The 12,437-nt window shown below is 38.6% G+C and overlaps 1 long non-coding RNA gene across 1 annotated transcript; it reads left to right on the top strand.

Annotated features, from left to right (window-relative positions):
- Positions 1 to 4,695: 4,695 nt before the first annotated feature.
- LOC112175500 lies at positions 4,696 to 5,871 on the top strand. Its single transcript, XR_002926474.2, has 2 exons — positions 4,696 to 4,755; positions 5,623 to 5,871. It is a non-coding gene; the product is annotated as an uncharacterized LOC112175500 (long non-coding RNA).
- Positions 5,872 to 12,437: the final 6,566 nt, after the last annotated feature.

Genomic DNA, 12,437 nt, shown 5'->3' with positions numbered 1-12,437 from the left:
TCGAGTTGTGCTACGAAATGTGATTCGAGGAAAATGTTGTGGTTGTCTTTTCCTTGATGCCAACAAGTTTGTTGGGGCAGGGATTAAGGTGCGGAAACCAGAGTTCGAGTTGTGTTTGAGTGTCTGAGACGAGCGACAATAGCTTTGGGCTGTCTCTAGATGATATGATTGCTTCGGGAATCAGGATTGTGGGTAGAAATGGACTTGGTAATAATGGTGGTTTTGACTTTGAACCAAGTTTCGGGAAAGATGTTGTGTGATGTGATTGGTTGTTAAGTAGCATTTGAAATATTATTGGAAGTTTTTGGTGGTTCTTTGGGAACCTCAGTGTTGGAAACCATTTACAGAGAAAAATTGAATAATTATTCTGGGTTGTTATGGCTAGAGTCTTTGTTTTCAAGTGACTTTGGTCACTGATGATGGCAAGTGAGAGGTAACGACAGTAATTGAGAGATATAAGTAGGACGGGATTTTTAGAAATTGTCATTTTGGGTCGTTGACCTAACCAAGGTGTATGAGCATAGTTTTGCTCGAAATAAAAGAGATTGATTTTTGATACCATGACTTATAGTTTTGTCTATCTGAGTCTTGTATGGTAGCGAGTAGGGAGATTAACAAGAATGGGCTTTTACAGTTGATATGTGCTTGAAGTGCAAGAATTGGAAGAATGCTTAAGGTTTTATAATAGAGTTACGACTTTGGTCGGTAAATAATTGGGAGAGTTGGAATCAACTCTTCGTATGTGGTATTATGCAAATGGATTCCTTTGTTTATCCATTTTTGAGTGAAACGGTTGTGGGGAATAGTGATAGTGACATAGTTCGGTGTTCTTAGAAGTTCAAACGGAATTACTTTGTGATACGGAATCTGATTTGAGTTTTGAATCACGGAGCCTTGAAGGTTGAATTGTGATAGACTCTTAGTGGAAGTTTGCCGGACGAATGGGTTGTGATATTATATTAGTGGATGGTGGAAGGAATAACTTTATGGAAATAAGTTTTCTGTTGGCTCTGGAAATATTTTAAGTTAAGGCTTGACCAAGACTCTTGTTATCTTGGGTGGAAGGTATTGTAGTCTGTTTTAAGTGACGTACTTCAGTGATGATTATTTGAGCAAATTGGATCATTATTGTGGTGGGACCACGTTCGGATCCGAATATCGATTGGTGTGACACAAGCTGTTGGACGGGTGTCCTTTGTCTTATATTAAGGATTGTTTGGGAAAGAGCTTGTGAATTGTGTTAGCTACCTTGAGGAATTAGTTATTACTTGAATCGGTTATGTGTAATGGATTTCTTTGGAGGAAATGAGCGAACTTTGCCACCCTGGTGACCTTTAATTGGAAATGTATAGGAAGTTGTTGGTATGAGTGAAATCCGGTCACCACTTATCTAAAATTAAGACGACTTGAACAGGAAGTAGGAGTTGAATTGAAATAAATTGATTGGGCTTATGCTCTATCATGGGTTCAATATATATTTAAGTACTACTTGTTGAGCTACTATGATTGAGTTATGTTATTGGAATAATTCTTAGTGAGAAGATTTGGAAAGTTTTTGGTGCAATTTTGGTTAGCACAAGGAAGTCATAGGAATTCTTGTTGTAGCTGAAATTTTATAAGTTAAGCGTCGATTGAGGAGTGGATTCGTGGTTATCTTATCCTCTTTTTGGTAAGGGCAATTGTTGTTTATCGGTTTTGGCCTTAAGTTAAATAAAAGGAGTTGGCTATATTCTAGCACTTGCAAGTTCAACGCGGTTTGACATAACTGATTTCCATTGATTCTTGTAACATCAGACAATGAACCTCTTCGATATCATATTTTCCTATCTTGGGAAGTAGACTCCGTTTCTGTGGTACACAAGTGCTATTTGTTTAATTAAGTGACTTTGTGAGTTTTTCTATTTGGGCACTTATTCGACTTTCTCTCCAGGTTGTTTTGAGCAAAAGAGTTTTTACGAATTTTTGCTTAGCAGTGGCTAAGAGTTATTGGTAATGCTTGAGGGCATATCTATACTTTAAAACTGTTGAGTCAACAAGGGATGCTATTTTATTTGAGTGTGATCGGAATTCCAATCAAGTATTGTTTTCGGTGGTGAGAATTATATTGGCATACGAAGTAGAATTATCATTTGTGGCGTAGAGACCAGCGAGATTGACATGGATTCAACTAAATTTTTGACCTATGACTAAGAAGTGTAGCCTCAGCTAAGAACAACTTTGGTGTGATGTATCTCCTCTTAGATTTGAATATTTGGGCTGGAATTGAGCGAATATTTATGGATTTTGCTTTGCATCAGGTTTCGGAAGATGTAGTACATAATGTGAGCAGTTTCGATTTTAGACATTGGTAATTGGTAGACTCCTTGGAATGCATGTGATTTAGAAGAATTTTATCCCCACATTATAGTTATAAGAAGTTTTCGAGGGACAATGTTAATTTGCCCGTTTGAGAACTATAAGTGTGGCCAGCGGGATAACTATTAAATGAGTTTTCTTGTTACTGGGAATGTCATTTCAAGGCGTGATCAATGTTCCAGTCAGTTGTCTGAGTAGCAAAGAGGAAGTGTAGTGGTTCCATAACCTACCTGCTTAAGAACTTATGGGTTTGTCGGAGGCTACCCTTTGTTATGCTTGACAATTGTGGGACCTTTACGTGAACGACATTCGATCAAAAATTTTTATATAAATAAATGGAATGAAGTGTTGTTGTGTGTGGTAGTTAATAAATTACTTGTTTTGGACTTTTTGGGTTTCTGTAACCATGTTGTGATGTCTTAATCGTGTTGGCTTCCCATTAACACCGGTGTAATTTGGAAAAGGTATTGTGTGTGGGGTCAATGACTTATAACAATGTTGTTGGTGAACGGTTTGGTTCTTCACCGTATGAGTTATATGCAAGATTATGAATACGTCTATTCCAGTCAAATGGCTTGTGACGTCAATACCTCGTGCTATCTGAACTATAAGCATGTTTTGATTTGCTTGAGTAGTTGGAATTATAGGAAAATCTTTGGGGTTGTCAAAGTAGTTGACTTGTGATTGTAAGAGAAAAATTTGACCAAGGATAAGTCGACAAGCTTCAAGGTTTTGGAAACATTGGATGAGATATTGTTTTGATTAGTCTTTTAGGAGACTATGAAAAGAAGTTCATTCTGGTTGTGGGTTATATCTTTATTTCCACATCTTGGTTTTCTTGACGGGCGAGACGATTATTCCTTATGCAGTATTCAAGATTACAGTGACTGGTCATATTTCTGCTTGAGGACTGTTCCTTTTTATATGTTGATTCCCTTATTTTATTTGGCCACCTCTTGGACTAGATCTAAAGTTAGTTTCTGCATGAGTTGAGCAGACTTGCATATCGATCGTGTGATATCATCCCCACGTTGTTATGATCTGAGTACTAGTACTACCTTCGTTGAGGATGTTGCATTGCAGATTAGTACATGTGTGCTACCTCTACTTTAACAGTATGAAATTTCGAGGACGAAATTGTTATAAGGAGGGGAGATTGTAACGTCCCGAACCTAAATCCACGTGTTTACTAGTCATTTGGACGGTAAACGACCTTTACTTTCACTTTTACTTTCGGTTTAGTACTTTTAGTGGCCCTAAAAGTTGACTTTTTATTCGGGTCAAAATTTGAGAAAATGTTCTTCATGAAAGTTGTAGGGGACGTTAAACCGAGCGCGTGCATATGTGGTTCGTAAAAATCGGACTTCGTATGCGAGAGTTATGGCCAAAATTGTAAAGTTACTGTTCATGGTAACTTTTGATAAAAAAGGAAATTTACCCGGGTAGGTTTCCATTTCCGGAAACCACCCCAACTCTTTCTCTCTCCTCTCCCCCGATCTCTCTTCCTCCGGTTCGGCCATTTTTCTTCTTCCATCAAATTCCGGCGATTCCGGCCACCAACCGGCGTGCCACCGGTCACCAGAGGAGCGCCTCCTCCCTCCGAGCACCCCAGCAGCCTTGATTTTCCACGATTTGGCCGGAAAACCACGGATCGAAGCCAAAACCACTCCGGCTGCAGTTTGGGACTTTTGTCGATTCCCGACGATTCCGGCCACCTCCGGCCCCATTTCTTCGTCGAAGGTTTGGTTTTTACCACTGATTATTTCCCCTATGGTCTTGTAACACGATTTGAAGTGTAGAGGCCGGATCGAATTAGGGTTCTTGAATTTTCTGGGTTTGTGTTCTTGGATCGATTTCGACTGTTTGTAGTTGTTATTTGTAAATGTTGTAGTTATGAAGTGGAATCAGTGTGTTGAGTAGGTGTTGCACCTGAAATTTGGTGACCGGAGGTGGAGGTTGGCACCGGCACGTGAAACCCACGCACCGCCACTGTAGGTGGCGCGTGAGTTGGCGTTTTGGCCGGAAATTTCGACTTGTTGTTACTGTAATTAATCCTTTTTACGTCTAGTTGATTAATCGAAGCTTGGAAATGGATTTGGAGGTGAATTGGATATGAATATTGGTGTTTATTCAAAGAATGGAGAAATTATTAAACGAATTATGAGGAATCCATCCATCGGATTTCCTCGGTTTGGCCTTTGAGCCTATATATTAAGGAGATAATATTATTGAAGAAGATTGGGAGAAATTGGGCAATTAAAGTTGATATTAGGGTTGATTTTAATTAATCCAATTTAGTTTTCCATCCCGAAATTAAAGTTACGAACGTTATATTGTACAGGACGTGAGGAGGATTTCCTTGAGGAGGGTTTGGATCGACGGCAAGCTTAGCCGTACTTTGTGAGTGGACGTTTGTTTTAAATAAGTGATGCATGCATTTATTTATTAAAGCCTGTTTTATTTTATTAACGTATTTTTCCGAGCATATAAAGATAATTATGATTTATCTTATGGAGTTACTTCTAAATATTATTTTCCATGAAGTGATTATGATTTATATCGGTTGAGAATTTGGTTATAAAGTATTTATGCTCGGATTCGAATTTTTATTTGAGACTTTATTTATAAATGGAGTTCGTTTGAAATAAATCTCTATGATTATTTATTGATTACGATTTTGGCATTGGGAATGCCTCGTTGTTGATTTATTTATTTCTTTAGCGTGTGGGACACGCTGTTAATTTATACGGCTTTTTACGAAAATCAGAGTACGGTTGGGAATCGTACCCGTATGTCCTTTATACGTGGGACTTGGGGAAGCTTTAAGGATTTAACGGTTTTTAAACCGCCATACCTAGGGTCGTTATTTATATATTATATTACTGGCTAGCCTATTATTACTCCTCCCTACTTACTATGTGTTCGTAGGTGAGTAGAGGAGAGCATGGGATGCTCAAGAGTGTGGGACACTCCGACCCGAGCCAATAAGGCTCCCTTCTTTCGTATGGTGAAAGTTTTTCCCCATCTTTTATTATGATTTGACTAGCGGGGCTAGTCCGGTTTATTTTATCCAGCGGGGCTGGAATGTTTTGCACGAGTTGTGAACTTAAAGAAATACGTTTTATAAACGTTGCATGCATCGAGACTTTATATTGTAAACTTGTGGGAAAGTATAAATTTATCTTTATTGATACTTATTTATTTTGTCCACTCACTCTAACGTTTTTATGTACTTTCCCCCTGGGCCCTTTGGTTTAAATTGCCCAGATCACAGTACTGTGGACCGGCATAGGAGCGGAGGCTAGTACCACCTTTGTCATCCATTCTCAGTAGGTTATTGATTAACCTACTTATTGTATTATATTCCGAGTCTGTTCCTTAGATTGCTCTGAATACTTGTTGAGAGTGGATTTATACATTTGTATAATTATGTGTGTAAGAGAGTGGTTTATTTTGGGAGATTGTTGAACGATTGAGTTACGGGGTTGTATTTGTTTAAGATGTTTTGGTTGTGAAGTTCGATGTTTTTTATTTGGAGAATTTTTGGATTGTTGCTAGGAAGCAGGGCGGCTTCAAGCGTAGAACTTAAATTATTTTGAGGAGTGTTTTCAGCAGGTTTAGGGTTGCCCATTTTTAGGGGAGATTCTGTCGAATTTTCTCGAAAAGTGGGTCCCGCAGGTCCACCTGGGAGTTAGGAGGGTAATTCCGGGGTGGGTCCTGACATAGACTGTGATGACCTGGATTTCTGTTATGTAATTTTGGTAATTAATAATGGACCAGTTGTACGAATAATTGTTATTGTACTTTATTCGTAGGTTGTATGTGAAGTGGAATGGTACGTATAATTATTCGAATTTCACAGTTTACGGGGTCGTGTGATGTTTGACTTTTTATACGTTGGGATTCTCGGAAAACTTCCTTAATGAAAGTTGTAGAACGGTCTATACGAGCTTGTGGACATGTGGTTCGCGTCAATCGGAGTTCGTATGAGAAAGTTATGGCTATCGGAAGAAGTTTCCATTTTAGTATAAATAGAGAAAATCAGAAAAAAGAATTCATTATTTCACTTTCCTTTTCCAGAAACCACCTTTTCTCTCTCGATCGACTCCTTCAGAAATGAAAATTTCTGCCTGATCCGACCCGAACCCGGCGATCCGACCCTGCCGGAACTCACATCTCCAGTGGTCTCTGGCAGTGAAACTTGGTCAGCAGGTTCGTCTCTTCCTTCTGGTCGTCTCTGTGGCACCCTCTAGCAGTGATATCCACCGTGTACGGCGCAGCAAGGCGGCCCAGTTGGTGTTTTCGGACCCGGCCGGAAAACACAGTTCCGGCTACTTTGTGGCTTCATGCTTCCTTGGTTGAGTTCAGAGAAGGCTCCCTGATCGATCTATGGTGTTTGTTTTGATCGATTTACGTGGAAATCAGGTCAACTCAGTTTGAGCAATAATCCAAACCTTGTGAGGTAGTTTTCGACCCTTTATGCTTGTTTTCTGACTTCGAGCTAGTTATGAAAATTCACAAGCATGATTAGATGAATAGCTTTGATGTTGGGAGTTTTGTGAAATAGTGAGTTTTGGCCTGTGGCGGTGCACCACCTTCTGTGGCGGTGTTCTGGTGGCTTTCCGGCCATGTAGGGAACTGTTTTTGGTATTATATATGTTCTACTCGTTGATACCAGCGTTTCGATATATAATATGCAAATTTTGGCGTTCGTATGAAATTATTATGATTTTAACAGTTTCATACCGATCGATTTATTCAGTTCGTGAGGATTCGAGCTTCCGATCGACTTGTAATTTAGATATATCGATCGTGGAAGTATTCCGGAGACTTTGGGAGGTCTCGGATGTGGTTTTGCCTCGATTGGCGCCAATTTGGGATTTTAGTTCAAAACAGGGGTTTCAAACTTAAATCAAATGTGAATCGTTACTAAGTTGGAATCGTATGTGATTAGGTACTTGACGAACTACTTTGGACGGCTATTTTGTGGATTGGAGGCTTTGTGCTTTATTGAAGGCGCAGCGGGAGTTCGAGGTGAGTAATCTCACAAGGTTCTTTATGAACGGAATTACCATTATTGTTTTCGCGTGAATCATTTAACTGCAAACTATAGTTGGTATTAGTAGGCATTCCTGAGCGAATGACTACGTATATATATTTACGTGAAATATATATCTATATATATATATATCCTTGTGGATGATTGTGATGAATAATATGCATGATGGTGTTTATATGATTGTTGAGTGTGACTTTTCAGGAAATAATATTGTGGAAAAAGATGTTTTCTATTGTTTGAAAAGTATTGAGCTTGATGTTACATTTTGAGTCAAGCGTGACTCATTTTAGATGTAGTGGTCTTTGTACCAAGGGTCACAGATGGTGAGCAGGGATTAGGAAAGCCGAAACTAGATGTTTGTGACATTTTTAGGTTGGTTGTGACTTACTTAACGTTTGACTGTAAGACCAGATAGGGTCTAAAAGGATTATATGTCACAGATGGTGACAGGTTGCAGACGGTGACCTTGATGTTTGATTTCATGACCAGATGGAATCTGAAGATCATGTGCCATAGATGGTGACAGGTCACGGATGGTGACAGGTCGCAGATGGTGACCGATTATGAGACCAGACGGGGTCTGAAAACCACATGTCACAGATGGTGACAGGTCGCAGATGGTGACCAAGGCAGGAAATAGGTAATCACGTCTGTGGCCAGACGAGTGGTTACTATTTCAATAGAGCTATAGTCTGTCTGCCATTATAGATTATGGGGGTAACGGTCGAGGTTGCTGGAGACTCATAAGTATGTAGTTAAAGGAGAATTCCTTGAGTATTCTTCTTTTATTGTCTAGATGAGACTTGAATTGCTTCTTTATGGTTAAGTTAGCAAATAAAACATTTTCATAGCGGTGATTTATGTTGTCCTTTCGATGGAAAGGTTATGGAGTGTTAGAAGGAATCATGGTTGCATGGTTTCCTTTAGCTGATGTGTGTGAGTTGTTGATTGATATTTATGAGTTACTCATACCAGCTTTAAGAAGCTTACCGGGTTTTGTTGTGTGGAAACCCGGTGCACCATTTTATTGGTGTAGGGGTTAATCCTGCAGGTCAGGTAATCGTGGCTGAAGCTGAGGTAGCTTGTTGGCAGCTGAATAGGTAGGAAGCAAATTTTGTTGGCTTTGCCATTGTTACGACTTCCGCTATGTAGTAAGCTCTGAGGAGCATTTACGTTTTATTTTGTGATGACAATTTAATTCGTAAGTTTTGTAATATATGACTCTGTGGAGCGAGTCAATATTTGAAATTGTGGGTTCAGGGCATCAATATGTACTTGTTGTAAAGGGAAGATGTCTCCATGTACTTTGTATTGATGGTTGAACGATCGCGCATGTATAATTATGGGATTATATATCGATTTTTATTTGTGTTAAAAATCAAGGGAGTGACAATCTCTTTGTAGGGATAGAACAAGCCCATATCACCAGTCCAATGGCGTCGTTTTGGCGCAGAGCTAAATCTAGCTGACAAGGTCATTACAAATGAGATGTCTGGTATTGTGCATGGAGCTAAGTACAATAATGCACATATTGTACTTAAGTAGGGCACTTCTACCTCTTGCAAATCTTCGTCATCATCATTCGGACAAAGAGGTTCCTTTTTAGAATCAAGACTATGGATTATCATGGGTGTGCTTGAAGGCTTAACCTTATCAAAATGCCTAAGCATTCAACATGAAGATCAAGTTCCAAACCAAGACAAAATAGTGTTCTCCTAAGATCCTTCATGTTAAAATCGAATTTCAAGTGTTCAACGGTTTCCCTTAACTCTTTATAGGCTTCAAATGAAGATCATGTCACCAACATGAATCGCGATAGAATTTGAAATTTGTCATGTAAACACGCGGGCATATCCCTTCCCAATCAAGTAGTCATTTCAACCACATTACAAATGCGCTCCGTGGTCTAGAGCCACTTGACTTGGGTAAATGAAGTTCTTCAGGAACCTTTATGTATATTCCGTATCTGGATCCCCATAAAGATACATGGTGACCACATTCGTAAGCTGCTTGTTCAGTTATTCAGAAACTACCAAACTGACAAGTTAGTGGAGTGCAATGACATCCATTACGGGAGAATATGTCTCATCGTAGTCGATTCCAGGGCGTTTTATGAGAAGTCTTGTGCCATTAGGCTAGATTGCCATCTCTTTTTCTCATTACACTTTCTAACGAAGATTCATTAGTCCACAGGTTTTATGTTGGGAGGTGTTGGCATCACTAGCTCGAAAAACCTTCCTCTTCATTAGAGAATCTAACTTAACCTGGATCGCATCTTTCAATTTAGGCAAAATTTCTCTATGTTGGAATTCCTTCATCAACGGAGCGTGGTTCGATATTATCAAACTCCACAACTCATGCGCAACGAAATGCTCAAATACATCATCACTCATGATGGAGTTTCTATCCCACGTCTCATGTACACTAGAATAATTTTCAGAGAGCCCTATATTCTCAGGAACGGGTTCTGACGTTGAGGCGTCTCCCAATGTTAACCTTAATCTGGAACATTCTCATGAGATGGATTTTAAGTATCGATGATTAAAGTATTGGATTGTGCCAAAGTATCTTTTGAACCCATGGGCCTCCCACGCATCCTAGCTGGGGCCATGGATTGTAACGCCCGAGTACCACTCTCTATGGTGTTGGTGCCATGCTTACCTCCATGTAGGGTAGCGCTACGTCCCCTCGTAGGGACATCCATCCTTGCAGCCATGTTTGTAGCAGATTTGTGTGATCTCATCACTTTAGCGGGGATCGAGATGAGACATAGTGGGGACAGACCACAACAATTTATATCGTTCCTATTGAACATCCGTGTTCTTACTCCCCCTAATGATGGAAAGACTGTCTCATCAAAGTGACAATCCGCAAATCTAGCTATAAAGAGATCGCTTAGCAAGGGTATTAAGTGGCCGACAATTGTTGGAGTCTTATATCCAACGTATTTGCCCATTCATCTGTGAGGACCCATCGTAGTCTGCTGTGGTGGCGCAATAGGCACATGAATGACACGCTCAAATATACATAAGTACGAGATACGTGTATCTAGTCATTAGTTGTAACGCAGAGATAGATTGAGTGGCGGTGGGTCATAGAAGAATAAGCATAGTTGTATGCTATATTGGATCACCCCAAGCGGATATAGGGAGATTGGTGCGCAATACCAATGTTTGAACTACCATCGTAGTCGTTTTTATGAGACCATTTGGGTGTAAACATGGAGATACGATGTCCAACATTAGTCTCAATGATATGCATTAAAATCTTCTATGTAAACTCTCTAGCATTTTCAAGTCGAATTGACTAAATGAGATGATCTGGGGAGTAAGCCCGTCGCCATATGATATGTGCTAGAAGTGTAGTATAAGCAGCATTACAAGTGTACAATGGCATAACACGTGACCAGCATGTTTGCACGTCAACCGACATCATGAAATATTTAAATGTCGACAAGTTGGTTTAATCGCTCCACAGAATCCCCTCGGATTCTATGTAAGAATAGAATGAGTATTTATGTATCCTTTGCTTAGGACGGTCTCAGTCCTATTTTCCCTAAGAAACGGGCTTTGTAGAACAAGCGAGGAGCTTTAGAAGCAACAAAAGAGGGTTTTAGTTGGGCCAGAGCGTCCGAAACGCTATTGGAAGCAAAGTTTGGTGATTGCAATATCACCTGGGGCGCCATCACCATGATAGAGGCTATCCATGGTGTCATGGATATTGACTGCACCAACCCTAGGTTGGTGGTGGATGGCGGCGGTGCCAAACGCAACTACGGCGACCACACTTAGTCCAGGAATCAACATTTGATTCTTACTTTGTTTTGCTCGAAAGAATGGATGTCCGTGTGAAGTTTTTAGTAGACAGGATGACATATTCTGCGTGACAAAGCCAATATGTGTATAAATCCAAGAGATCTTCTCTAATCATTTTGTTGGATTTAATGATTCGAATAGTGGTGACATCACTACTACAAATTTGGGGAAAGGCCACAGTCACCGAGGCACGAATAATCTAAGCGTGGAGATGTCGGCCCAATTTGCTCAGTTGGTGAAAAATTCCCACTTTTATGAAAGGAATCGTGTCTATGCAATTGTTTACTATTTTTTCCTGTCATTGTGGCCCATTTTCAGTATTACAAATAGAGAAGTGAAGCATGTTACCACACTTTCAATTTCAATTGGAACGGTTCTTTTTTGCTTGAGTTTTTCTATTAGAACCTCCAAATTTACTCACTTGACCTCTATGCTTTTTACACCTCCTATCAAATTTTCAAATACTAAATTTACTCATTAAACCTCACTAATGTTCCTCAAATAACCTCACTCATATAATTAATTTACAAACAAACTAAGATCTTTATAATAAAAAAACTTAGTCATTTCAATGAGTTAATTACTCTATAAATCTTAATTACATCTCCATTCCTTAACCAGATAACATAAATTTCTTATCCAATAAAAAAAAAAAATCAAACACAAGGTATTGAGTTTTAAAAATTAATAAAAATAAAATAACATGAACTATTATGTGATTTTTTTATTTACTTTTCTTTTTTAGATGTTCAAAAAAAAAAAAAAGATTAATCATTTTTTCTTAATGTTTCTCTATTTTCTGTACCTCATGATTAAATATTATTTATTTATTTTTATTTGCTAGCTCTTTTTTTTTTTCCTTCTTCTTTTTACAAATATAATAGATAGATTTAGATTTAGGGCATAATACAATTTATTTTGTTCTCCCTGACCAATATGCGTTCAATATGCATATCATACATTTTTATCTTAATCATAGTTTTATTTCTTAATATATATATATATATATATATATATATATATGAATGCTTTAATGAGTACATAGTGAAATTGGAAAATGAAAATAGATAGGGAAATAATAAAGAATGCAATCTAATATTATTGAATTGGAAAGTCTAGAGAAAATAAATATAACCATTTTTTGGGTATAATTATTGTCCCTAATAGTCATTTTATAGTAGGTTATATATGTCATTTAATAATTCATA

This window comes from Rosa chinensis, chromosome 7 (assembly GCF_002994745.2).
Source record: "Rosa chinensis cultivar Old Blush chromosome 7, RchiOBHm-V2, whole genome shotgun sequence".
Classification (NCBI taxonomy): domain Eukaryota; kingdom Viridiplantae; phylum Streptophyta; class Magnoliopsida; order Rosales; family Rosaceae; genus Rosa; species Rosa chinensis.
Note: the sequence above shows the minus strand (reverse complement) of the source record. Positions and strands in the feature narration are given on the sequence as shown.